The following is a 26,824-nucleotide window of genomic DNA, read 5'->3' as shown; positions in this document are numbered from 1 at the left end:
ATTTGGGATTTTTTTGGCAAGGATCCTGGAATAGTTTGCCATTTCCTTCTCCAACTCATTTAATAGACAAGGAAACTGAGGCAACTGGGTTAAGTGACTTGCTCAGGGTCACACAGCTAGTAAGTGTCTGAGGCCAAATTTAAACTCAGGAAGATGAGTCTTCTTGACTCCAGGTTGGCCACTCTATCCACTGCACCAACTAGCTGCCCATCAAAACATGAAAGGTGTGGGCAAAAATGAGAGGGCTCCATTTCAATCATTTTACCCAATGTCTCCTGGACCTGGTGATGAATTGCCTGGACACATTTTTTAAAAGACTACTTAAAGCACCGAGAAGATTAGATTTTCTTGCTAGTTATGTTAGTAATTAGATTTATTTCCTATCCTTTTGTACAGCTTGGAAAACTTCATATAAGGACTTTAGCTTAACTAGCTATTTTAAAGGAAATGTAATGAATCTGTTCTGCATATGCCTCTTTTGCCAATTACCTGTAGCTTGAGGATAATTCATGTCAAGAATTTTTGTCTTCTTTTTTAAAAAACTCTCACTTTGGGGGCAGTTAGGCGTCTCAGTGGATAGGGAGCCAGGTCTGGATATTGGAAATCCTGGGTTCAAATCTGACCCAGCTATTTTCTAGCCATATGATCCTGAGCATGTCACTTCACCCCCATTGCTTAGCACTTATTACTCTTCTACCTTAGTATTGATTCTAAGATAGAAGGTATGGGTTTTATTAAAAAAAAATTCTTTGCCTTCTTAGTATCAATTCTGTTAAATTTGTGAAAGAGAAGAATTAAAGGTGATATGAGAACTATCTTTATGTATCTGGAAGGCCGACACATGGAACAGAGAGTAGACTTGCTCTACTCTGTCCCGGAGGCAAGAACTAGGAACAACGGGTCAACTTTTTGAGAAATATGTTTGGACTTGATGTGAGGACAAACCTCCCATGTTCGCTGTGAGTAGATACTGCCTCTGGACACAACAGGTTTTCTCTTCCTTAAAGCCTTCAGGTCAGGGCAGATAACCCACTTGTGGCAGAATGCTATAGACAGATATCTCTGTCAGTAAAGGTTGGACTAAACCACTTCAGAAGTCTATTCTGATTTTGAGATCCTTTGTTCTATGGAGGCAAGCCTAGGTGGCACAGTAGATGGAGCATTGGACTTGGAACCAGGAAGATCTGAATTCAAATTCAGTTTTAGACACTAGTTGTGTGACCCTGAGCAAGTCACTTAACCTCTGCCTCAGTTTCATCAACTGCGAAATGGGGATAATAATAGCACTTTCTTCCCAGAGTACCCCAAATGACATGTATTTATAAAGCACTTCAAAAACCTTAAAGTACTTTCCCCCCTTAAAACCTTTACCATATGTCTTAGAATCAATATTGATTTAAATAGCAATTTAGGAGCAGCTAGTTGGCTCAGGGGGTCAAGGACTAGGCCTGAGTTCAAATCTGGCCTTAGATACTTCCTAGCTGCCCAGGCAGAAGAGTGGTAAGAACTGGGATTAAGTGACTTGGCTAGGGTTGCACAGCTAGGAAGTATCTAAGGTCAGATTTGAACCCAGGCCTAGTTCTTTACCCACTGAATCAACTAACTGCCCTGAAATTGTTATTTAAATGCTAGCTGTTATTTATCCTTCCCTTTTCAAAGAGGACCAATGATATCACACTGTAACTTAAAACAGGTTTCCTCCCTTCCCAGAGGCTGTTGTTGTTTGACCTTTGTTTTTGAAGAGGACCAATGACATCATGGGGTGATGTCTTGACTTGTGTATGAATTGGATTTAACAGCGTTGTACAAAGTCATCAGCCTTATTCTCTCTTCCAGAGTCATCTAAGTCCAGTGGCAAGACAAAGAAGAAGCTGATAGCCCAGGATGCAGTGGATGACTTTGGCTTCTTTGACATTTGACCAAGCTTTTGGCAGCCTTCATGGCCGATGGAACAACTTGTTCTCATCCACCAATTTTGCAGTGGGGAAATCTTCACATCCTTGGGGTAGGGATGCCTCTAACTCATCAACAGGTTTAAGGTCTGTTGGTTAATCTCAACCTGGTTTAGGCTGCCTATTGAGACAGTTTTATGGGGGGATGGCTTCTGTGCATGTACAGCTTCTTGGGGCCACGGGTGAGTTGGGTGATGGGTAGACACTAAAGGTGGATGAGCAGCCCTGAAAAGGGCTCAGCAAGCCCTCACCCTAGAGATGCTAGTCTGCACTCATCATGTACCCAAATGCTAGCTCTTATTACAATGAAGACTATGACTATGACAATGAAGGCTCAAACAGCACTGTGGACATAAGACATGGGAACATAGTGTGCAAATCTTACTTAGGACTCAAGCTGCACTCTCTGCTATAGTCCTTCCTTTGCATTTCCTTCTGCCCCATTTTGGTTCTTCCAGTTTCCCTAGTCTGCCAGCTCTCTCTTTTTCTCTAGACATAGTCTAGAGAATTTCCATTTTGTTTGATTGTTTTTCTTTTCCTTTTTCTTCTTTTTTAAACCCTTACCTTCCATCTTAGAATCAATACTGATATATTGGTTCCAAGACAGAAAAGCAGTAAGGGTTAGGCAATGGGAATCAAGTGACTTGCCCAAGGTGACACAATTAGGAAATGTCAGAAGCCAGATTTAAACTCAGGACCTTCTGTCTCATCTTGACTCTCAGTCCCCTGAGCTACTTCACTGTCCCCTGTTTAAATGTTTTTCTATGTTACAAATTTGAGTTTAATGGACTAGGGACCGAGGAGGACAAGGGGTGAGCTATGATGGAAAATTACTCATATAAAAAGCAAAAGGCATCAATAAAATATTTTTACAAATCAAATTAAAATGTCAGGCTAGATGATCTTTAAAGTCTTATTCCAGTCTGATTTGCAGCTCCTTAGAATATGATTCTAAGACTCAGTATGTATCTGTGGGTTCCAAAGTCACCCCAGGCCCTGCTGAAAGGTGCCTCTCACTAGCTCAGGTCCCTTACTCCAGCCACACCCTCCCTCCCCACTCCTGTACTTTGTGGGAGATAGACTTAGCTATAATGAGTCATTTGTCTCCTCAATAAATAATTCAGATGTAGGATTATTTAGCACGCTGTGGTTATCCCTGGCAGCTGCCCAGAGGCCAGCCGAGTCGCCATGGCATTAGAGGACTTATGTTGTTCAGCGTTCAGAACTGCTTTCTGCAAGTTCACGATGAAGTCTAAAGGGTGCGTCCTGGGAGCTCCCCAGATCCCACATTATGACTCAGAGACAGTGAAAGGGCATAAATACTTTGGACCAGAGGACATGGCCATTTGGCATTTAAAAAATGGCTCCATGACATAATGGGTTTGGACCAAATGCCACTATTTACACTTTCGGATGTTGATGGGAGTGGAGAAGGCGAGCATTTAGATAATAACTTGCATTTCTCTTTCACTGTATACTATCCAAGCACTTTCATATCTATTACCACACTTAGATTTTATTGAAGTAGGGAAGGCACCCATTATTATCCTCAATTTGCAGATAAAAATGCTGAGGCTCAGAGGTGCTCAAGGTCCCTGCAGCCAGAACTAGAATCTAGGCCCAGGGAGCCACTCCTGGTCCACTGCACCCCCATGGCTTCCAGGGACCTGTTTTACACTAAATGATATAGAAACAGTGGAATCATGGATACTCCAGAGCTCAGGCTTGCAAAGCTGAGGGCAAATGGCGGGAGCTGGAATGCATTTAGGAAAGAATAGCCACTTAAACCATTGAGGAAAGGACTTATGACATATTTGATTCTAGAAAGCAGGTTTTCCAGGCTAGGTTTCCTGTGGAGCTTTAAAAGGGCACAAGATTGAATCCAATTATAGTATGTGAATGTAATGGAATTCTATTGTGCCAAAGAAATGTTGAAAGGAGCAGTTTTAGATAAACCCGAGAAGACTTGTATGAAGTAATACAGAGTGATCAGAACCAGGAGGATAATAGGGACAACAACATTGTATAAACAAAGGACTTTGAAGGACTTAAGAACTGTGACCAAAACAGTGATCAGCTTCAAATCTGGTCTCAGACACTTCTCAGTTCTGTGTCCCTGGGCAAGTTACTTAACTCCAATTGCCAGGCCCTTATTCTTGCTCTCCTGTCTTAGAATGAATACTAATTCTAAGGTTTTTGTTTGTTGGTTGTTTTTTTGTTTTGAAATCCTTACCTTCTGTCTTGGAATTGATATCACTTCTAAGGCAGAAAAGTGTCAAGGGCTGGGGCAATTGAGGTTAAGTGACATCTAGGAAGTGTCTGAGGCCAGATTTGAGCCCAGGACCTCCCATCTGCAGGCCTGGCTCTCTATCCACTGAACCACCAAGCTACTCTAAGGTAAAATAAAAAAAAAAAAATGAAGCAAAACAAAACAATGTCCAGCCACAATTCCAGAGGACATAGCATGAAGGATGCTATCTATCTTCTGCTGAAGAGGTGATGGACTTAAGGAGCAGAATGTTACATACATTTTTAGATAAAACCAATGTAGAATTTCTTTTGCGTGACTATGTCCATTTGTTACTAGAGTTTTCTTTTTCTTTTCTTTTTTTTTAGATCGGGTTGGGGGAGGAGAAGAGAGCAGAGATAGAGTAAGAAAGAAAGAAGGAAAGAAAGGAAGGAAGGAAGAAAGAAAGGAAGGAAGGAAGGAAGGAAGAAAGAAAGAAAGAAAGAAAGAAAGAAAGAAAGAAAGAAAGAAAGAAAGAAAGAAAGAAAGAAAGAAAGAAAGAAAGAAAGAAAGAAAGAAAGAAAGAAAGAAAGAAAGAAAGAAAGAAAGAAAGAAAGAAAGAAAGAGAGAGGAAGGAAGGAAGGAAGGAAGAAAGAAAGGAAGGAAGAAAGAAAGAAAGAAAGAAAGATACAAACAAACAAAGAAATATACAAAGACACATGGAAACAAAGAAAGCAAAAGCAAAAGACATCACTGAAACACTTTTTAAAAGGTATACAGAAGGGGCAGCTAGATGGATACTTCCTAGTCGTGTGATCCTAGGCAAGTCATTTAATCTGAATTGCCTAGCCCTTATCTCTCTTCTACTTTGGAACCAATATTTAGTATTAATCCCAAGACAGAAGAAGGTAAGGGTTTTAAGTTCAGAGAAGTTAATAGAAGGAAAAATAGACAAAACAGGATAGTTTTAAAAGTTACATGTTAAATTTATATAAACTTAAAAAAGAAAAGCAAACTATATAGACATTTACAATTTAATTTATAATTCTCCTTTTTTTGTTCTACTTCATATATAGGAATGTTAATCTTATTTTTAAAGTTGAGGATAAATATAATAAAATTTAACAGGAAAAAATTTGTATAGTAAAAAAAATTGTTTTTAAAACAACCTCTATCCATTGCTTGGTTTAAGAATTTTTTCTCTAATCATAGTTATAAAAGTTCTCTCTCTCTACTTATCTTTATTTGTTTATTTTTTACTGTGACCTTTTATACTTAATTGGTGTATCCATTTGGAGCTCACAATGGTATATCTCAGAAGATTCTGATCTTTTCTGCCAAATGTCTAGATTTCCAGGAATTCTTATTAAATGTAAGCTTCCCCAAGTAGTTTTTGTCCTCAGATTGATCAACCATTGGGCTATTATGCTTGATTCCTTCTAATTCTTGCTTATTGAGTCTATTAAACAAAAGTACTTTTTAATTTTTTAACCAGTACCAAATGGTTTTAATGATTAGTACTTTATAATATACACTCATCTCTCTCACCAACTGATCTCTAAGCAGGAGTTCTTAACAAAAAGATCTGTGGATAGATTTCAGAACATCTGTGGACTTGAATGGAAAATTTTTACATTTTATTTTTGTTATTCTTTAAATGAAATTTATCATTTTCTTCAATTCTGACTGCAGGCAACAAACCACAGTAGGATTAGCAGTACCTGTGACTTTGTCATCAATAGAAATCACAGATGTTTTCATACTGTAATTGTAGCTATCTTAAAATATTGTTTATATATGTTACTACTTCAAAATTACTAGTTAGCAAATTTGTTGGTAGATATTACTACATCAAAAATTGTTTTTATACCTTAATCACTACATTTCCAACATAACTGATATCCTTTGTAATCCTATGTATTTTGTTTTTTGTCTTTAAAAGCATTTTTCTGAAAAGGGGTCCATGGCTTCACCAGACTAACAATGGGGCTCCATGTCACTAAAAAGATAAGGAACTCTTGATCTAGTTCAAGCCCATTATTTTATTGATGAGGAAATCAAACCCAGATAAAAGAGGCTTTGACCCCAGTCTACTGTTCAGACACAGCCTCTTGCCTCTAGCCCTCTTAACTCTCAACTCATCTATCCAGTTCTTGGCTCATTGCACTGAGTTCTTGACCTGGACCTTCTCCATTCTGGGGTAGGTTTAGTCAACAATGTGGGTTCCAGTTAGCCACAGTCTTTGTACAGTAAAACCCAGGCCCTGTCCAGGGATGGAGTTAGGGGGTTATATATATATATATATATATATATATATATATGTGTGTGTGTGTGTGTGTGTGTGTGTGTGTGTGTGTGTATATATAAATATATATAGTACAGTTATCTACCATAGATTATTATTTTTTAAGTCTTTATCTCTGTTTTAGAATCAAATCTAAGACAGAAGAGCAGCAAGAGCTAGGCAATCAGGGTTAAGTGACTTGCCTAGGGTCACGCAGCTAGGAACTGTCTGAAGCCAGATTTGAATCCAGGTCCTTCTGATTCCAGGTCTGGCATTCTATACGTTCTGCTACCCAGATGCTCCTCTACCACAGATTATTGAGTTTCTTAAGGGCAGAGACCAAGAAAGATAGGCTTGCCCTCTATACAGATAAAATACAGTCAAGTATCCTATTTGGTTGGTCATCAAAAGGATTTTTGAGTGATCATGTTGTCAGTTCTTATTATGCATGGTGGTTGTGACAGTAACCGTGATGATTATAAGGTATATAATAAGCAAATAATGCATTATGATGCAAGGAAAAGAGCCTTCAATTTTGTTTCAGAGGACCTAGGTTCAACCCCCTGCTCTGTCTGTGACCTTGGGCAAGTCCATTCCCTCTCTGGATTTAAGTTCCTCATCTTCAAAACTGGTTAACTGGGTTAGATGGGAGGCAACTCAGAGCACCAGAAAGTACTCTGGTCAGGCAAAGGCTCTACCATTAGCTATTTGTGTGAACTTGAGAAGGCTTTGGGTAAGAGTGGCTAGAGTTCCAGGCTTAGAATCAGGAAGGCTTGATTCAAATTTAATCTCACTTACTGTGAAATGCTGACTCTACCTAACCTCTATCAGCCTTAGTTTCCTTGATTGTAAAATGACAGGATTGGAATAGATGACCTCAAAGGACCATAAATTTGTGTGTCTAAAAATCATTTAAGCTTCCTATAATTGAGCCTCAATATAGTCATCTGAGGGGGGTGGACTAAATGAACTCAAAGATCCCCTCTAGCTCTAAATCCTGGGATTATATTTCTGAGTCTCCCTGACTTGACAACTCCAGAATGAAGGTTAGTTCCACTCCATGGCACCTTTCTATTTGGAGGATTATTAGAAGGGTTCTTAATCTCTTTTAAATGCATGTATTCCTCAATGGTACTTTAAGGCTCCCCTAAGTACCACAGCAGGCATTCTGCCCAATTTGGAATGACATTCCTGAGGGTAGAACTTGCCTTTCCCTAGCCCTGATGAGCACAGCAGGTGAGGTCACTCTTTGGCTGTGAGCTACACTCCATTCTTTACGTATTAGCACTAAACCCTACGATTTTCCCTCTGGCTCATTGAAAGTATCATCATAGGATCATTAAAATGTAATAAAACATAATAGACAGCTATATTTCCAATCAATTTAATGGCACCTTGAAATCTGATTGCACAGCTTAAGGGGCAGTCAAATTTTGATATAAAACTGGATGTCCCTAAAGAGGCAGCTAGGGGCCAGCTGGTTCTGAAACTCCTTTGAGAGAAAAGTCACAAAGTCCTAGAATGGGAAATTCAAATAGACCTTGGAAAACATCTAGTATAGAACCTAACCTTCAGGCAAGGGCCACGTGGTCATGCCCCCTGTGACAAAAGAGGCAGTAGAGGCATCATCAGGGTTTAGTGAAGGGAATGTTAGACTTGGATTTAGAATCACCCGAGTTCAAATCCAAACTCTGACACTAACTACTGACTATAGGCAAATCATATAACTTTTACATCCTCAGTCATCTCTATAGGGCTTGTCTACTAAATAATAATAGCTATGGGCTGCTTGGAGGTATAGTGGATAAAGTGCTAGGTCTACAGCAGTGATGGTCAACCTTTTAGAAAAGGATTGCCAGCCCCAGCCTCGTCACACCCCTAGACTAAGTGCCATGTCAGTTCTACACAGAGACTGTGTTGTGACCTTCTCTGCCCACTGAGTGCTGGGCATGTTCTGCCACCCTCTCCCCCACTCACTTTACACAGGAAAGGGAAAAAGTGCTCCCATTGAGTTATTGGAGAGAGGGGAGGGAGAAGTGAGGAATGTCCTCAGGGAGGGTAGAGAAGGGGAGGGGAGTGGTCTGAGTGCTCTGCTCCCCTCAAACTCTGCTGCTTATAAGTTGTCCACTTTATCCTCTGTGCACTCCCATTGGGCTGATGGGGCAGAGGGGCAGGTGATATGAAAAAATGTCATCAGGTGTGGTGGAGAGGGGGAAGGGAGCAGTTCTGACCACCTCTGCCTTTCTAGTAATGAACTCTGAGGGTAGGGGGTGGGGAAGGAGGGTGGCTGAGTGCCTACAGAGAGTGCTCTGAATGCTATCTTTGGCACCCATACCATAGGTTTACCAGCACTGATTTAGAGTGAGGAAGACCTGAGCTCAAATCTGGGCTCAGATGCTTCCTGGATGTTTGATACTAATGATCAAGTGATTACTTAATCTTGCTTTCCTCAGTCTCCTCATCTGTAAAATGAGCCAAAGAGGCCAGAAAAGGAAATGGCAAACCATTTTGGTGTTTTGCCTAAAAAGCCCCAAATGGGTGTGACAAAGAGTCAGACACAATTCAGACACAACCAAAAAACGACTAAATAACAATACAAGCTTTTGTCCACAGTAGTCACCCAATACTATTTACCCAGGGCTTAAAGAGTCTGGTATCCTCTTTGCATGGTTCGGCTTTTGCTCCAGGGTACAGCAGTTCCTGTACTTTCAAGGGCAAAGTACCCAGCTCAATAATGTCACAGTACATTCACTGACATTGCAAAGGAAAGCTTTTTAGTCACTCAATGGTTCATGGAAACCAGGATTATTTGTTTTTTATTCAGAGTGAAACAGAGTCCTAATTTCAATATACTTGAGCAGAACTGAGAGATGGTTTGGTAGAGCACACAGGGGACCAACCTTGGAATCAGCATGATCTGAGTTTGAGTTTTGCCTTTTGCCACATACTAGTGTGACTCTGGGCAAGGCTCCCAACTCCTCAGTACCCCAGAAACAGTCAAAGATTATAAAAGCTAAAGAACCATTGCTGATCTGCATTATCAGGGAAAATTTCCTTAATTGGAACCTCCTAACCAGTGAATTCACAGATCTGTCCCCCACAAGTATTCCCACCAATAAAATAAAATAAAACTCAGGAAAAAGGATGCTTCTTACTTGTAATTAGTGGGAAATGTTTTTTAAAAAGAATGCTTCCAACTCTTGTAATCCTAGACACCTTCCCAGATCTCTTTGTGAGAACAAATCTCCCAAACAAACATCAAATGAGATAATATCTGTAAAGTGCTTACCATAATGCCTAAAACATAGTGGGTGTTTAATAAATTATTATTCCCTCTCTTTCTCCCCACCCATCTTCCCTTTTAGATTTCTCTAGTAAGGTGTACCAAGCTGTTCACAAGACTAGCAAGGATTCTAAAGAATTCTAAAGTCACATTGGAAATTAGGGAAAAGACTAGAAGGCTATGTAACTTTTGTCCAGTCATTTCAGTTAAAACTTTTTGTGACCCCATTTGAGTTTTTTTTTGGCAAAGATACTTGGGAATGGTTTGTCATTTCCTTCTCTAGCTTGTTTTACAGAGGAGATGAGGCAATTAGGATTAAGTGATTTATCCAGGGTCACACAGCTATTAAGTATCTGAGGTCAGATTTGAACTTAGGATGTGGAGTCTTTCTGACTCCAGGCTGGCAGTCTGCCCACTATGCTATCTAGCTCCCCTACCTGGAAGGCCATACACTCATAGAATTAGAGCTAGGAGTGTGGATCTTGGACATCAGCAAATACAATTTCCTCATGTTACAGATGTGGTGTACAGGAGGTGAAGTCAACTCAGTATTAGATAAGTAGAATGTAATAGAGCCACGATTTGAACACAGGTACTCTTGCCTCCAAACCAATCTTCTCTCTAATATATGTATGATCCTCTGTTCCATCTGCTTTTTGTAGTTCCAGGGATACCTCCCCTAAAGGCACTTTAGATTCAAGATATTGATGGTTTACCCCCATACAGAATCATAGTTCTTGAGTCTCTCTTGGAGGAAGCATGGTACAACAGAAAAAGCAGGGGTTTTGTCTTCTGGGTCTTCAACTCATGAGGGACTGAGTGTTTGAAAAGGGAAATAGTGGTTATCCTTGGAGGACTGCCAAACCCTGAAGTTCCTATGTTCCACCTGAATGAGGCCAAGAAGCCATAGAAGCAAGAGGCCTCCAATGTATATCTGGGCTCCTTGTTTCAGAAGGAAGACTCTGAGACAAGGTTATATGCCTATCAACTCAATTCAACAAACGTTTATTAAGCACCCACTATGTACGAGGCATTATTTTATTCTTTAAGGTATAGAAAACATCTTTAGTCATATAATTCTATTTAATATTTAATGGTCCTACAAATAAGGGACTGTAAAAACTGTTTTCCTTATTTAACAGATGAGGAAACTCAGGCTAGATGATTTGAAGAGACTTGCGGAGTCAGAATTCAAACCCTGATCCATGTCCAATGACCTTTTTACTCCTTAGATAATCGCCTAGGGCAGAGGAGGCAGATAAAGAAGGTACTGTCATTTTCTGACCTGTCCCCCAACAGAACCACTTCCTAGCCTTATACAAGCCAAGGATAATTATCCATCAATGCTTCTCCTTCTCTATCCACTCTGTATACAATTCTGGGGACACAGAGTAATTGTGACCATAATGTTCTTCAATCAATCAACCAGGATGTCCTGAATGATTAGCTCTGTGCCAGATGCCAGGGATGGTTGGGAGGAAGAAGGGGGAATATGGAAAAAGTACAAGACACAACCCTTGCTCTATCAAAGGACTTACAATTTAACTACAGAATCAAGACATAAAATCATTAAAGAACTGTAGCCAACAATATATAATTAAACCTTCAGTTTTGTGGTATCGCCAATGAAAAACTCAGCTATCATCAAGGCTTAATAAAGGGTGGAAGGCTTTCAAGGTGTCTCTTGATGGGATATGTTGCTACCCAACATGAGGTTGGGCCACCACTCAGCAGGGGATTCCCAGAATGATAGAGCTGGAAGTGATTTGAGAGGTCTTAGTCCAATCCAATCCCCTCATTTTTAAAAGCTATTTAATTTTTTCCCCAATTACATGTACTAATTTTCTACATAAGTTCTCTGAAGTTAGAAGATCCAAATGATTTCCCTCACTCCCTTCCCTCCCCCTTCTCAGAGTTGGTAAACAATTCAGTCTGGGTTATACAGGTATTATCATGCCAAACATGCTTCCATTTAAAAACAAAATTCTGAGAAAGGAACTAAAGGCATCATCAGTCCACCAAAGAGGTTCATGACACAAAAATGGTTAAGAATGTGGGTAGCTGGGTAGCTCTGTGGATCGAGTGCCATGTCTAGAGGTGGGAGGTCCTGGGTTTAAATCTGACCTTAGACCCTTCCTAGCTGTGTGACCCTGGGCAAGTCACTTAACCCCCATTGCCTAGGCCTTATTGCTCTTCTGCCTTCGAACCAATTCGAAGGCAGAAGATAAGAGTTATTTTTTTTAATGGTTAAGAACGTATAGCAGATATTTTCAGCAATATAATGATCCAGGACAATTCTGAAGGACTTGTGACACCTAGCTGCCCTAAAGAATTTTTATCCCATGTAAATAATAACAGTAACTGAAATCTGAGAGTATTTTATTTTGCAAATCCTTGCCTTCTGTCTTAGTGTCAGTTCTAAGGATTAGACAACTGAGGTTAAGTGACTTGCCCAGAGTCACACAGCTAGGATGCGTCTGAGGTCAAATTTAAACCTAGGTCCTCTTGACTCCAGGACTGGCCCTCTACCCACTGTGCTACCTAGCTGATAGAGTATTTTACATGCATTCTCTCATTTGAGCCTCATGACAAATCTATTTTCATTTTACAAATGAGGGAATTGAGGACAGAGAAGCCAAATGAGCACACAGTGGGATAATGTTGATCCTAAAAACTGCACGGCTCACATTTTATGGGAGAAAAAGAAAATATCTTAAAATGTCATCTATGAAACTAAAGGAAAGATGAGAGAGGGGAAAACCCAGTCATAGCCTTTGTGTACCGGAAGGATCATCTGGCTGATTAGCTGGGCTGTGGGGCTTGGCAGCTGCTGCCAGAGAAGGAAGGTTAGCAGTATTGGGGTGGCAGGCAGGAACTGTCCCTCAGGCTTTGGGAGCCAGGAGTGGGCAGGCAAGCCATCTGGACATTTCTTTTACCCTCCCCCTCCTGTACACAAAACACTGGCCACCAGAGCAACAGATAGGCAGCTGTAACAGGTCCTGGGGGAGGCTCAGCCTCCCTCTCTCTGCCAAGAAGTGGGAAGCAGTGATGATAGTGGGGCTGTGAAGGGGATGGAGAAGGAGGACTCTAGCTCTCCCTATCTGTTCTACCAACTCAGATTCCTTTAGGCTGGGGTGGAGGGTAGGAAAGCTGGAGTTGACTATCTTTGACTGTCAATCAATCAACCAGCATTGATTAAAAGCTTACTATGGGGACAGCGAGGTAACATAGCAGAGAGAATGCCAAGTCTGGAGTCAGAAGGTCCTGGGTTTAAATTAAATTTGACCTCAGGTTCTTCCTCGCTGTGTGACGCTGGGCAAGTCACTTAACCCCAATTGCCTAGCCATTACTGCTCTTCTGCCTTAGAATTAATACTTAGTATCAGTTCTAAGACAGAGGGTAAAGGTTTTTTAAAAAAAAAAAAAGAGCTTACTATGTTTCAAGAAATGTACTAAGTGCCAGAGACACAAAATCAGGGATAAGAATAGAACTTAAAAGGCAACAGTACATTGTTGGTGGAGTTGTGAACTGATCCAACCACCTGGAGGACAATTTGGAACTATACCCAAAGGGCTATAAAGCTGTGTGTACTTCTTTGATCTGGTAGTGCCATTACTGAGTCTATATCCGAAAGAGATAATAAAAGAGGGGAAAAGACCTACTTGTACAAAAATATTTATAGATACACTTTTTGTGGTGGCGAAGAATTGGAAATTGAAGGGACGTTCAACAATTAGGGAATGGCTGAACAAATTGTGGTACATGTTGGTGATGGAATACTATTGTGCTATAAGAAATGATAAGCAAGATGACTGCAGAAAAAACTGGAAAGGTCTGTAGGAACTGATGCAGAATAAAATAAGGAGAAGCAGGAAGGCTTTGTACACAGTTACAGCAATATTGGATGATGAACAAGCGAAAACTTGGCTACTCTTGGCAATGCAGTGAGTGATCTGGGACTATCCTCAAAGACTTATGACAGGGACTGCTGTCCACCTTCAGAGAAAGAATTGTTGGAGTTGCCTTTTACATCAGTGTACTTATGTTTTTATTTGGGGGTTTTAGGAATATATGAATTTGCTCTTACAATAATGACCAATATGGAATTTTTTTTGTATGACAATAAAAATGGAAATAATAAAAAAAGGTAATGGTAGATTTTTAAAACTAAAAAAAGTTAAAGACTAACTAGTCCAACCTCTTAATCAATTGACAGATGAAGACATGGAGGTCCAAAGAGGTAAAGGACTTGAGCAAGGTCATACAACCAGTAACATATTGAACTAGGACTAGAACCCAAGTTTTCTCATTCCAATTCAATGGAGCACTTTTAATTGTCTACTATATACAAGGCATTGTGGATATGAATACCAACCAGAACTGGAAAAAAATAGTGTCTGACATAAAGGAGTTTACTGGTTGGGGGTGGGTGGAGGAGAGATATACAACATACAAGTAAATATTCTACATACTTATTTTGAAAAGGAAGAGAGTACTGGGAACTAAGGAGATTGGGAAAGACTTCTAGAAATTGGCCTATGAGCTAAGCACTGAAGGAAGTCATATATTACAACAGGCAGGGGAGGAGGGAGCACATTCTTTGGGGACAATCTGTGCAAAGGTTTGGAGGTAGGAGTTTGGAAATTAGGTTCAGGGAACAAGAAGTAGGCCAGTTGGACTGGAATGTACAATATATGAAGAGGATTAAGATGAAAATCCAGGCTGGAGCAAAATTGGGAAAGGCTTAACCTGCCGAGCTGAAGAGTTTTTATTCTATCTTAAAGACAACACAAATCTATTGAACATGGGGTATGAAGTGGGTGACATGTTTAGTCTTGTGATTTAGGAAGATTATTTTGGTAAATGTGTGGGGAAAGGATTGGAATGTTCTTTCCATCATCCTTCACATGCTGTTTTGCCACCTCTGCCCATAGCCACTGCCTCTGCCACATCAAAGGAGGGTGATGGCAGAAAGAGTTGGCTTCCTCAGACATGGAAGTCCCTAACACAGGGCTGTTTGTCTCTTTTTTGATGATGGAAACTCACTAATTGATTTCATAGATGTGAGATGTCCCTTGTTTGGTCACAATTGACTGGAGCTAAGGAAGTCCTGTTTTTAATATTAGCCAAAGGGGGAAAAAACCATAAATTATGTGGTTTTGAATTCATGTGTTCTTGCCCAAGGACCAAAGAACAACCTAGTGGGAGAAAAAAAATAGACTCTCCTATAATCCCTCATGCCTTTTTTTCCAGGAGCAAAGAGATGGCTATAGAACAAGACCAAAGTAGCTTCCAAGCCCCCTTATTGCATTTTCAACTGCATACTCCATGTCTTGACATCATCTGAGCTTCAAAATTTCCTTTCAGAAAGTCATTATCTTCTCACCAAACAGGAACATCTTGATTTTATTAATAGTTTCACCATTCCCCTGGGCATTAAGTACTTTTTATTCATTAAAAAAAGTTTTCCCTCTATCCCCATTATACTTATACTATAGCCACTGTCATTAAATTTTGTCAGTTTCTCAATCATGATCTCCCTCTCTTTCCCCCCTCTTCTTCTCTTTGTGATTCTTTCCTTCTTGTTTTCTCCTCTCTCTTTCTCTCTCTCCTCTTTTCTACTTCTTTCCTCTCCTTTCCCCCCTTTTGTTTTCCCTCCTTGTCCTTCCTTCCTTCCTTCCTTCCTTCTTTTCTTCTTTCCTTTCTTCCTTCCCTTTCCTCTCCTCCTTCTTCCCCTCTCCTCTCTCTCTTCCCTCACTCCCCCCACCTGTCCCTCTCTTTCTAGTCACATTGCTATCACTCTGAACTAGGTTCTCATAGTCTCATTCCTCTACTGCTGCAATAACTTCCTGGCCAGTAACTGGCCTAGTCTCAATCTCCTCCAAAATGTTTTACACAGCTGACAGATTATTTTTATCTAATACTCTGCTTTTATTATCACTCTTCAGCTCAAATACTGGCCATGGCTTCCTGTTGCTAAATTAAAAAATCCAGAATTCTTCTTGTCATTCAAGACCCTATACAGTTTGGTCCTAAGCTCTTTTCCCAGTCTTATTTCATGCTACTCCCTTCCCATTGACTTCTAGCTAGAATTCATGATTCCTAAGAATTTATCTTTCATTTTCCTACTCCTATATCTTTCTTTGCTTATGCCATTTCCTCTAAATGCTAGCATTAAAAGTTTTGTAAAGCACTTTACAAATACCATCTCATTTCATCTTCTTAACAACCCAAAGAGGTAGGCATTATTATTTTACCAATTTTACAGAGAGGGAAACCAAGGCAGAGATAGATGAGATGACTGGTCTAGGGTCACATGACTAGTTAGTGCCTGAGATAGCATGTGAACTCAGTTCTTTCTGACTCCAAGACCTCTCCCTGAAATGTCTCCAAATCCCACTTTCTCTCTGAAGCCTTCTCTGACTACTCCTATAATGATGATTTCTTCTTATTCCTCACATACAATATATACTCATTCAATTGATACTTAACATACTCTGCTTTGAAAAATTAATTTTCTTTTCTTGCCAGTTAAAGTCTAAACTTGAAGTTGGGAGTTTTTAAAAAATTAGCAGTCCCCCCCCCCAAAAAAAAAATTAGCAGCCAGCACAGGGATGAGCATATAGTAGGTACTCAAGAAATTCTTCTTGATTGATCTATCAATTACTCTTTTTTTGTATTGTTTATGTTAATCCCCTAGACCTGATCAAAGCACAATCAATCCATTAAATTAGGTTTGGGGGGAATGTTAAAGTCCCAAAGCCTCCTGGAGATACTCTCTCTTTTCCATCTTTTAATTTAATTCAGCTTGCATTTACTGAAGAACTAAAATGTATATGGAACTGTGTTAGATGCTGGGGATGTATACAAGAATGAAATGAGTGAAAAAGGAGTTATTCAGTGCTTACTATTCTCCAAGTACTTCGTCAACTACCCAGGTTATGAACATGAACTCCAAAGGGAAACAATTCATGAAATCTCATATTCTCTAGGTGCATATATTTTATTGGGAAGAATAAAGGCCCACCAATAAGGAAATAAAGAATATTTACAAAGTAAATTTGTAGATGGAGATAGGAATGAAGAGGGTGCTTAGTGATGGAAGAGGAACTACAGTTGGAAAGGAGAGGCAGGGGGAAGCTTGGATAGTGGCCCAGCTCCATGATTTGGAGATGGCTATGAAATAGTGGGGCAGTGGCAGCTAGATGGCTCAGTGGATAGAGTGCCAGGCCTGGAGACAGGAGGTACTGAATTCAAATGTGACCTCAGATACTTCCTAGCTGTGTGACCCTGGGCAAGTCACTTAACTCCATTTACCTAGCCTTTACTGCTCTATGCTTTAAAGCCAACACTAATTCTAAGATAAAAGGTAAGGGCTTTTAAAAAAGAAAAAAAAGAAAAGAATTAGTGAGGCAACAAGACTCCAGGCAAGATATGGTTAAAGCTCAACTATTATAGCCCAGGCTTTCAGGGGAAGGAGTCTGAATTCCATAGCAGGCAGAGGCTTAATCCTCAAGTGACCTACAGTGTGGCCAAGGAGATAAAAATAACGATAATACAAATAGCTATCATATTATTTATGATATGATAAATGAATATGAGACATCAAAAAGAGAGCTTTGAGGAGGGAAAAATTGCTTATTACTGGGAGAAGTGGGGAAGATTTTATGGAGAAAGGCATATCTGAGGTAGGTTTTGAAGAAAAAAGAATGAATTGGATCAGTAGTGAAGGTAGGAGACCCTTCTAGGTGAACTGTACTTCAGTGGTGTCAGACTCAAATAGAAACGGATGCTTGAGTTCCCTGTTGACTTAGAAAACCACAAATTAACATTGTCGATGCTGTACTGTATTTTTCTTTATTTTGTTAAACATTTCCCAATTACCTGAAAAATACGAGGCACCATCTATATCTTGGGGCCTAAGGGAAGGAAAATCTTTAGGATCTTGGACCCCACTGATCCTAATATTGCTGCTACCACATTGAAGGGACAGATTTATGACTTTTAATCTCATCCTTGGGATCGTTGTGGCTGTATTTGACATCTAACTCATTAGTAACTTTAACAGTGAACATTTCTGACTGGTGGAAGAGAAATTCAGAGGCCGGTGGGACTTGGGGGCCTTCAAATGATATCATGGAGGTGGCCGTTTGTGAGGCACATTCTGGCTGGTTCTAAGTGTGCATTTCTAACCACTGCAAGAGTGGAGGCAGATGGTAGCAGGTGGGAGTCCACCCTCTCAGGCCAAAATGTCATCTCTTATTAAGATCAGTCAGCCAGTCAGTCAACACAATTTGTTGAACATCTTCAGAGTGTGGAAACCTGAGCATTTTGCTTGCTGCCTCTGTGTGTTGAGGCAAAGGTGTATTCAAAGGAATTAGAAAATGTGTCCTAAACCACAAGCATCCCTCCTTCTGTTTGGAATAAGAGTGCTTGTGTGTGACTTCAGACTGATAAAAAAAAAAACAAACCAGAGTCCACCCATTTAGAGTATGTGGAATATATATAAGAATATGCTATTTATAAAACTGTCTAACAAAAGGGCAAATGAATACAGTACCACCTGAATAAGTATTTAAATGTGTAAAGGTAAAGGTAATAGTTTGTTGTACAGTCTTGTCTGAATCTTTATGACCCCATTTGGGGTTTTCTTGGCCGAGATACTGGAGTGGTGTGCCATTTCCTTCTCCAGAGATTTTGACAGATGAGGAAACTGAGGCAAACAGGGTGAAGTGACTTCCCTAGGATCATACAGCTAGGGAGTGTCTGAGGCCAGATTTGAAGATGAGTCTTCCAGACTCCACGCCTGGCACGGTGCCACCTGGCTGCCCAACAGTGAATATTTAGGGGCTAAATTAGAGAAAGCTTCCTGGAAGAGGAATATTTAGCCACTAGGTTGTAAGCCCCTTGAGGACAGAGAGCGAAACGATTCTCCACATTGGATGCACCAAAAATGTCGATTTGAGCGGAGCTGAACTGAAGAGAAGAAGAGATTTGTTGTTGGTCATCATATCTTGGGGTAAGGAATGGGATACTCAAACGTGAACTAGATACGAGGACTGGGAGAGTCATCAGAGAATCTATATTAGAGAATAACAACAAATGAGACTGGTATGAAAAAAGGTGAAGAGAAGGAGGTGATAGAAGGAGCTGGGAGACAGCCTGGAAGGTAAGAATTAAACCTAGGAAATCTCCCGCTGCCAAGGTTTCCACCAGAGTGGTTTAGAGAATGGCCGACCATTCATCAGGCGGCTTTAAAGGGAAGATTTCACAGCAGCTCTCCCCACAATCCCTCCCCAGGGGACCCTGTGGGACAAGTTAAATACATGTGAAGACTTACCAGCAAAACCCCAGACTTTGGGGCCTCCCTGTTTGATCCCCTGCCACATAAAACATTCAGGGCAGCAGCAGAGCTGGATGAGAGCATGGAAAGGAATGAACTCAGGATATATTGCTGATGTGCCAGGATGGAAAGAGATAAAACATTTCACTTACTCATTCAACATTTATATCATCACTGTGTGCCAAGCACTGTGTTAGGTGTTGGGTTAGACATACAAAGAACCCCCCAAAATCCCATATTCTCAAGGTGCATATATTTTATTGGGAAGAATAAAGGCCCACCAATAAGTAAATAAAGAATATTTATAAAGTAAATGTGTAGATGGAGATAGGAGTGGAGAGGGTACTCAGTGATGGAAGGAACCAGATTAGACCTTGTGTGGGAAGAAGGTGGAATATCTCAGGGTGCCAGGAAGGATAAACAAAGGTCAGAGAAAGAACCAGCAGAAATTTGGTGAGAGCTTCCCTTTTTAACCAAGCTATCAATTGAGCTATATTTGTTGAGCATTTACTCTGTACCCAAGTCTCTGTTAAGCCCTGGGGAGGTAGGGTGGCATATAAGAGAAGGGAAGATCATGTTGCCACCTTTGATGAGCTCGTAGTCTTTGCTGGGAATACATGAAACATTTAGGGAACCACACAGCAGAATAGGAGAGGCATAATGGATAGAGATCTGCCTTTGGGGTCAGGTAGATCTTGGTTCAAGTCCCACCTCTAAGTACATTTAGCTGTGTGACTCTGGGCAGGTCACTTAGCCTCTTAGTGATCTTGGCAATGCTATGCAAGGATAGAGAAAATTTCCTTAAAGAGAGATGTCTATGGCAGATAACAATGACAGAAATGGGAAGGTGGGGAACTAAGTGGTTCAATGGATAGAGATCCAGGCCTGGAGAAGAGAGGTCCCGGGTTCAAATTTGAATTCAGTCAATTCTTAGCTTTAAAAATTTTTTTTTATTTAATTGATTAATTTAGAGTATTTTTCCAGGATTACAAAAATCATGTTCTTTCCCTCCATCCCCTCCCCCCCATAGTCAATGCACAATTCCACTGGGTTTTACATGTGTCATTGAACAAGACCTTTTTCCATAGTATTGATATTTGCACTGGAGTGACCATTTAGAGTCTACGTCCCCAAAGATATCCCCATCGACCCATGTGATCAAGCAGTTGTTTTTCTTCTGTGTTTCTATTCCCACATATCTTTCTCTGGATGTGGATAGTGTTTTTTCTCATAAGTCCTTCAGAATTGTCCTGGATCATTGCATTGCTACTCATAGAAAATTCTGTTATGTTCAATTGTACCACAGTATATCTGTCTCTGTGTACAATACTCTCCTGGTTCTGCTCCTGTCACTCTGCATCTCTTCCTGGAGGTTGTTCCAGTTCATGTGGAATTCCTCCAGTTCACGTGGAATTCCTCCAGTTCATTATTCCTTTAGTATTCCATCACCAACAGATACCACAATTTGTTCAGCCATTCTCCAATTGAAGGGCATCCCCTCATTTTCCAATTTTTTGCCACCACAAAGAGTGCAGCTATGAATATTCTTGTACAAGTCTTTTTCCTTATAATCTCTTTGGGGGTACAAACCCAGCAGTGCTGTGTCTGGATCAAAGGGCAGACAGTCTTTTAGTGCCCTTTAGGCATAGTTTCAAATTGCCCTCCAGAATGGTTGGATCCATTCACAACTCCACCAGCAATGCATTAATGTCCCAATTTTGCCACATCCCCTCCAGCATTCACTACTTTCCTTTCCTTTTTCCATTTCTTAGCTTCGTGATCCTGGACAAATCACTTTAACCACTATTGCTCAGCTCTTAATTCTCTTCTGCCTTGGAACCAATATTTGTGCAGATTCTAAGCTAAAAGGGAAAGGTTAAAAAAAGAATATAATCAAGTGTCAGATTCATAAAGTATAAATTGTACAGAAAGCAAGGAAGGAAGAGTGCTTTTCTTGTGTGATGGACAGGATATTGGTGTTGGAGCCAAAAGACCTGGGTTCTAATTTTGAATTTACCACTCATTTCCTATGGGAACCAATGGGTAAATCCCTTGATTTCTCTGGGTCTCAGCTTCTACATATCTGATAATGTCCCTGAGGGGAAAGAGACAAGAGGGAAAAATCTAAATATTTTAAGTTTATTGATGGGGAATGGGAGAGGAAGGAGGGTAACAAAGAATAAGGAAAAGTTCTTAATCTTAACCCCAAACTAATTTCCTTAATAATTCTTTATAGACTAACATCTAGGCTAAATAAGTTAAGTTCCCCACAAACAGAACTAAAACAGAGTCCAGTAAATGAGCCAAGATCCCAGAGGTAAAGTCCAAAGTAGGTCCAGTAAAGAAGTTCTTCTTTGGTCTTCTTCTAGCTTCCAGCAGCCAGTTCAATCAGGTTTCCTCCTCTCAAGCTGGTATCTCACAAAGGGCCAGACATCTTGTATAAAGCTGGAAATCTCAGCTACTTCCAAACTTCCCCCAGAAGTCTGGTTTCAGTTGGGACCTTAGAATCTTGACCCCGGCTCTCATGTGATTCTGTGTCACATGTCCCTGTCAATCATTTTGCCAATCATTTTGAAGAATCATTTTGCAACAAGAAGTCTTTGCTTACTACATGTCTAAGATTCCTTCTAGTTTGAACATCTATAAACTTGTACGCTGCGGCCTGGGGTGGTCAGAGACAGCTTCGTGACAGACGGCACTTGAGCTGGGTCTTGAAGGAGGATCTAGATGGATTAGGGGAAGAGAGAAGAGCATTCCAGATAGGGAATAGCATGAGTAAAGGTGATGGAGGTGGGAAGTGGGCAGCAAGGGGCAGTGATAGAAGCAGGACCCTCACATTCTGAAATCTTGCATTTCTCACCAGTTAACACTAGTTAAACATTAAGTGCACAATCTCTAGCTTCAGCCTTAGCCAAGCATAAATGACAGCCTCTGTATTATTCATCAGTGGACCATTCTGTATTGTTAACCACCTGTATGTTCTGGACTGGGGCATCAGTTTTGTGTTGCTCTGCATTATTAATTACTCATATTGCTCTGCATCTCCTTTAGTTCTGAACTATTAGATATTATTAGGTATATAATGTAAAGAAGGTAAATAAAATATTATTAGGTATATACTGACCTATACTGATTATCAACTGTACTGTACCTCCTCCCCATATTTCCATTCCAGAAAGGTAGTGAGTCTTCTCCCACATTGACAAATGATGGACAAGTGGGACGATGGAGGGAACGTGAGATATGTGCACTAAGGATCCTGGCAGTCCAGAGCAATCCCCAAACCCATGCAGGCTTCTTATTCCCTTTCTGGTGTCCCCAGGTTCACCTATACCTATGATGTGTAAGACCCCAAATCATACTTGTAACCCCCAGTAACACCAAGGGGTGGGCTATTCTGAGAAAAGGTGAAGATTTCCCTGGACCGGGAGGTGATAAGCCTCCAGACCCTCAATGAATATGCCAATCCTGATTCATAGCGGGGTGGGGGCTGCTCCACCAATTCCTGGGTTAGTCCATCAGCTCCACATCTGGAGAGTTGCTATTCCATCAGCTCAGAGGCTACTTCATCACCCCTTGAGCTACTCCAGCAGCTCCAGGGCTATTCCATTAGCCCTTAAGCTACTCTACTAACCCACCCCCTCAGCCCCAGCTAACCTATCCACCATAAGGCTGTCTGATTAGCTCCCACTATTCCATCAACTACTGGGCTATTTCACCATCTTAAACCTTTTCTTCAAAGAAAATCCTTATCTTCTAGACTAAATGACATTTAAGCCTCCCCTTATTGGAGATACAAACTTGGGTGTGTTTCTCCCACAACAAAGCGATAGAGATATATAGTGCAATCAGAACAAAAACTGGTGGGACATTGTCCCATTAGGAGAGTCATGGGGCCCAACTAAAAGATTTCCCTTACTCTTGACCCTAAAGTAACTTACAAAGGAAAAAAAAAAGAGTAAACCCTTACCTTCTGTCTTAGAATGATACTGAGTGCCAGTTCAGTTCCAAAGTAGAAGAGAAGCAAGGGCTAGGCAATTGCGATTAAGTGACTTACCCAGGGTCACACAGCTAGGAAACATCTGAATCCAGATTTGAGTCCATGACTTCCCATCTCTAAGTCTGACTCTCTATCCACTGAGCCACCTAGCTGTCCCAGATACTTTTTTTTTCATTTTTTATTGTCGTGCAAAACATTTCCATATTGGTCACTGTTGTAAGAGCAAAGCCATCCATAATCAAAACCCCCAAATAAAACCAAATATATTGACGTGAAAGACGACTCCAATAGTTCTTTTTCTGGAGATAGATAGTATTCCCCATCATTTTGGAATTGTCTCAGATTGTTGCATTGCTGAGAGTAGACAAGTTTTCACAGATAATCATTGTCCAGTATTGCTGTTGCTGTGGTACTTACATTTTAAAATATACCTAAACATTTTTTGGCTCCAATAGTTTTTTTTTTTAGATTTTATTTTTTTTTATTTTTTTTTAGGTCTTTTTTTTATTTTATAGTATTTTATTTGATCATTTCCATGCATATTTCATTAAAGACAAAGATCATTTTCTTTTCCTCCCTCCCACCCCCCGTGGCCGATGTGTGATTCCACTGGTATCATATGTGTTCTTGACTTGAACCCATTGCCATGTTGTTAGTATTTGCATCGGAGTGTTCACTCCGAGTCTTTCCTCTGTCATGTCCCCTCAGCCATTGTAGTCAGGCAGTTGCTTTTCCTTGGTGTTTCTATTCCCTCAGTTTGTCCTCTGCTTTTGGATAGTGTTTTTTTCTCCTTGATCCCTGCAGATTGTGCAGGGACATTACACCGCCACTAATGGAGAAGTCCATTACGTTCGATGATACCACAGTGTGTTTGTCTCTGTGTACAATGTTCTCCTGGTTCTGCTCCTCTCGCTCTGCATCACTTCCTGGAGGTTGTTCCAGTTCACATGGAAATCCTCCACTTTATTATTCCTTTGAGCACAATAGTATTCCATCACCAACATATACCACAATTTGTTCAGCCATTCCCCAATTGAAGGGCATCCCCTCATTTTCCAATTTTTGGCCACCACAAAGAGCGCAGCTATGAATATTTTTGTACAAGTCTTTTTGTCCATTATCTCTTTGGGGTACAAACCCAGCAGTGCTATGGCTGGATCAAAGGGTAGACATTCTTTTATCGCCCTTTGTGCATAGTTCCAAATTGCCCTCCAGAATGGCTGGATCAGTTCACAGCTCCACCAGCAATGAATTAATAGCCCAACTTTGCCACATCCCCTCCAGCATTCATTACTTTCCATAACTGTCATGTTAGCCAATCTGCTAGGTGTGAGGTGATACCTCAGAGTTGTTTTGATTTGCATCTCTCTGATTATAAGAGATGTAGAGCACTTCTTCATGTGCTTGTTAATAGTTTTGATTTCTTTATCTGAAAACTGTCTATCCATGTCCCTTGCCCATTTATCAATTGGGGAATGGCTTGATTTTTTGTACAATTGATTTAGCTCTTTATAAATTTGAGTAATTAAACCTTTGTCAGAGGTTTTTATGAAGATTTTTTCCCAACTTGTTGTTTTCCTTCTGATTTTAGTTACATTGCTTTTGTTTGTACAAAAGCCTTTTAATTTGATGTAGTCAAAATTATTTATTTTACATTTTGTGATTCTCTCTATGTCTTGCTTGGTTTTAAAGTCTTTCCCTTCCCAAAGGTATGACATGTATACTATTCTGTGTTTACCCAATTTACTTATGGTTTCCTTCTTTATGTTTAAGTCTTTCACCCATTTTGAATTTATCTTGGTGTAGGGTGTGAGGTGTTGATCAATTCCTAATCTCTCCCACACTGTCTTCCAATTTTCCCAGCAGTTCTTATCAAATAGTGAATTTTTGTCCCAAGACCTGGGATCTTTGGGTTTATCGTATACTATCTGGCTGAGGTCGCTTTCCCCCAGTCTATTCCACTGATCCTCCTTTCTGTCTCTTAGCCAGTACCAAATTGTTTTGATGACTGCTGCTTTGTAATATAGTTTGAGGTCTGGGACTGCTAGGCCCCCCTCATTAGTGTTTTTTTTCATTATTTCCCTGGATATCCTTGATCTTTTGTTATTCCAAATGAACTTTGTTATGCTTTTTTCCAAATCAGTAAAGAAATTTTTTGGGAGTTCCATGGGTATGGCACTATCCAATAGTTTTTTTAAGAAACCTCCCAAAAGGGGGCAGCTGGGTGGCTCAATGGATTGAGAGCCAGGCCTAGAAAAGGGAGGTCCTAGGTTCAGATATGACCTCAGACACTTCCTAGCTGTGTGACCCTGGGCAAGTCACTTAACCCCCACTACCTAGCCCTTACTGCTCTTTGGCCTTAGAACCAATTCCCAGAATTGATTCTAAGATGGAAGATAAGGGTTAAAAAAAAAAAGGAATCACAAACAAGTGACCCTGGTTAGAAAGAGGATTACTTGGACTCAAGAGAGGTGAGTTAGCATGGTATAGAGTACCCAAGATGGCTCAAGTTGCAAGGATATATTTAAATAAATAAGATCTAGGATGCCACCATACTTTTCTCTCCAAGGAATACTATGATTTCTACCTTTGGCCAGAGTTGGAGGGTCATGCCTCCATTCTCTTATCTCCAAGGGGAGTACTGCGCTAGAATGATATCTATCTACTCCACATGGGTCTAGGGGTACAACGTTCATTTAAGGGTTCAGGACAAAAGCTATTCTCCCTTGTTGCTCTCTTTAGGAAATAGTCCCATCCCAGACCTGGAGGGTAATAGATTATTCTTGGAAGCTTATCTCTCTCCCACAGAATGCTTGTTACATAAAAGACAATCATGGATAGGGAGCAAATGTATTCACCAAAGAAGTAGAAAACAGAAACCAGGGGAGAAATTATACACATTAGTGAAGATGATAGAATCTTCACCCCGGGAGTGAGATCTTAGCTCAACCAAGAAGAAAAAGACCTCATCCCAGGAACCCTTTCCTAACCATCTCTGGGGTTTTAGGTGTTAGAAATCTAAGAACAAATAGGACTGGGGGTGTGCATGGTTTTTCTATACTTCTACAGTTTTGGTGGGGTGGCTCCCCACTTGCCATTCTAAGTTCCTATCTCAGACTTTGATTTTCTTTCTATTGTTCACCGTACTGTCCTGAGAGCATCCTAGAACTGACCATCAGGGGACTGTCTATGCCCATGTTGGGGGATGGGAGTGGTTAACACATGGAAGAACCCTTCAGCTGAAGCCATAAGAACTGGGTTGAATTTCAGATTCCACTACTTCCTTCCTATGTAATTTTAGAGAAGTCATTTAATTTTTTTTTTGGCCTCAGTCTCAAGTTGGACTTGATCTGTAAGGTACTTTTTAGCTCTGAATCACTGAAATTATATGTTGATTCTTTTAGTTATGGGTCTGATGCTAATTGCTATATGATTTGGTAAAAAACTTAATCTCTCTGAGATCTCTAATCCTAATCTGTAAAGACTGGAAGTGGGGGGTGGGAAGAGGAGTAGAAGTATATGAACTAGCCACAAGCACTAACATTCTATCATTCTTTGATTCCGTGGGGTGGTAACGAGCATTGGATTCCTCTCTCTCCACAGCCACCTGAAAACACACTCCCTCATCACCCCTTCACCTCCGGCAAATATTTGGCCACCCAGGGACTCCAGAAAAAGCTTTCCTCTCCCTTTCATCAACTCAGCATCTCTTAAAGTCCGAGAAGATCAAGATGA

This window comes from Monodelphis domestica, chromosome 1 (genome assembly GCF_027887165.1).
Source record: "Monodelphis domestica isolate mMonDom1 chromosome 1, mMonDom1.pri, whole genome shotgun sequence".
NCBI lineage: Eukaryota > Metazoa > Chordata > Mammalia > Didelphimorphia > Didelphidae > Monodelphis > Monodelphis domestica.
Note: the sequence above shows the minus strand (reverse complement) of the source record.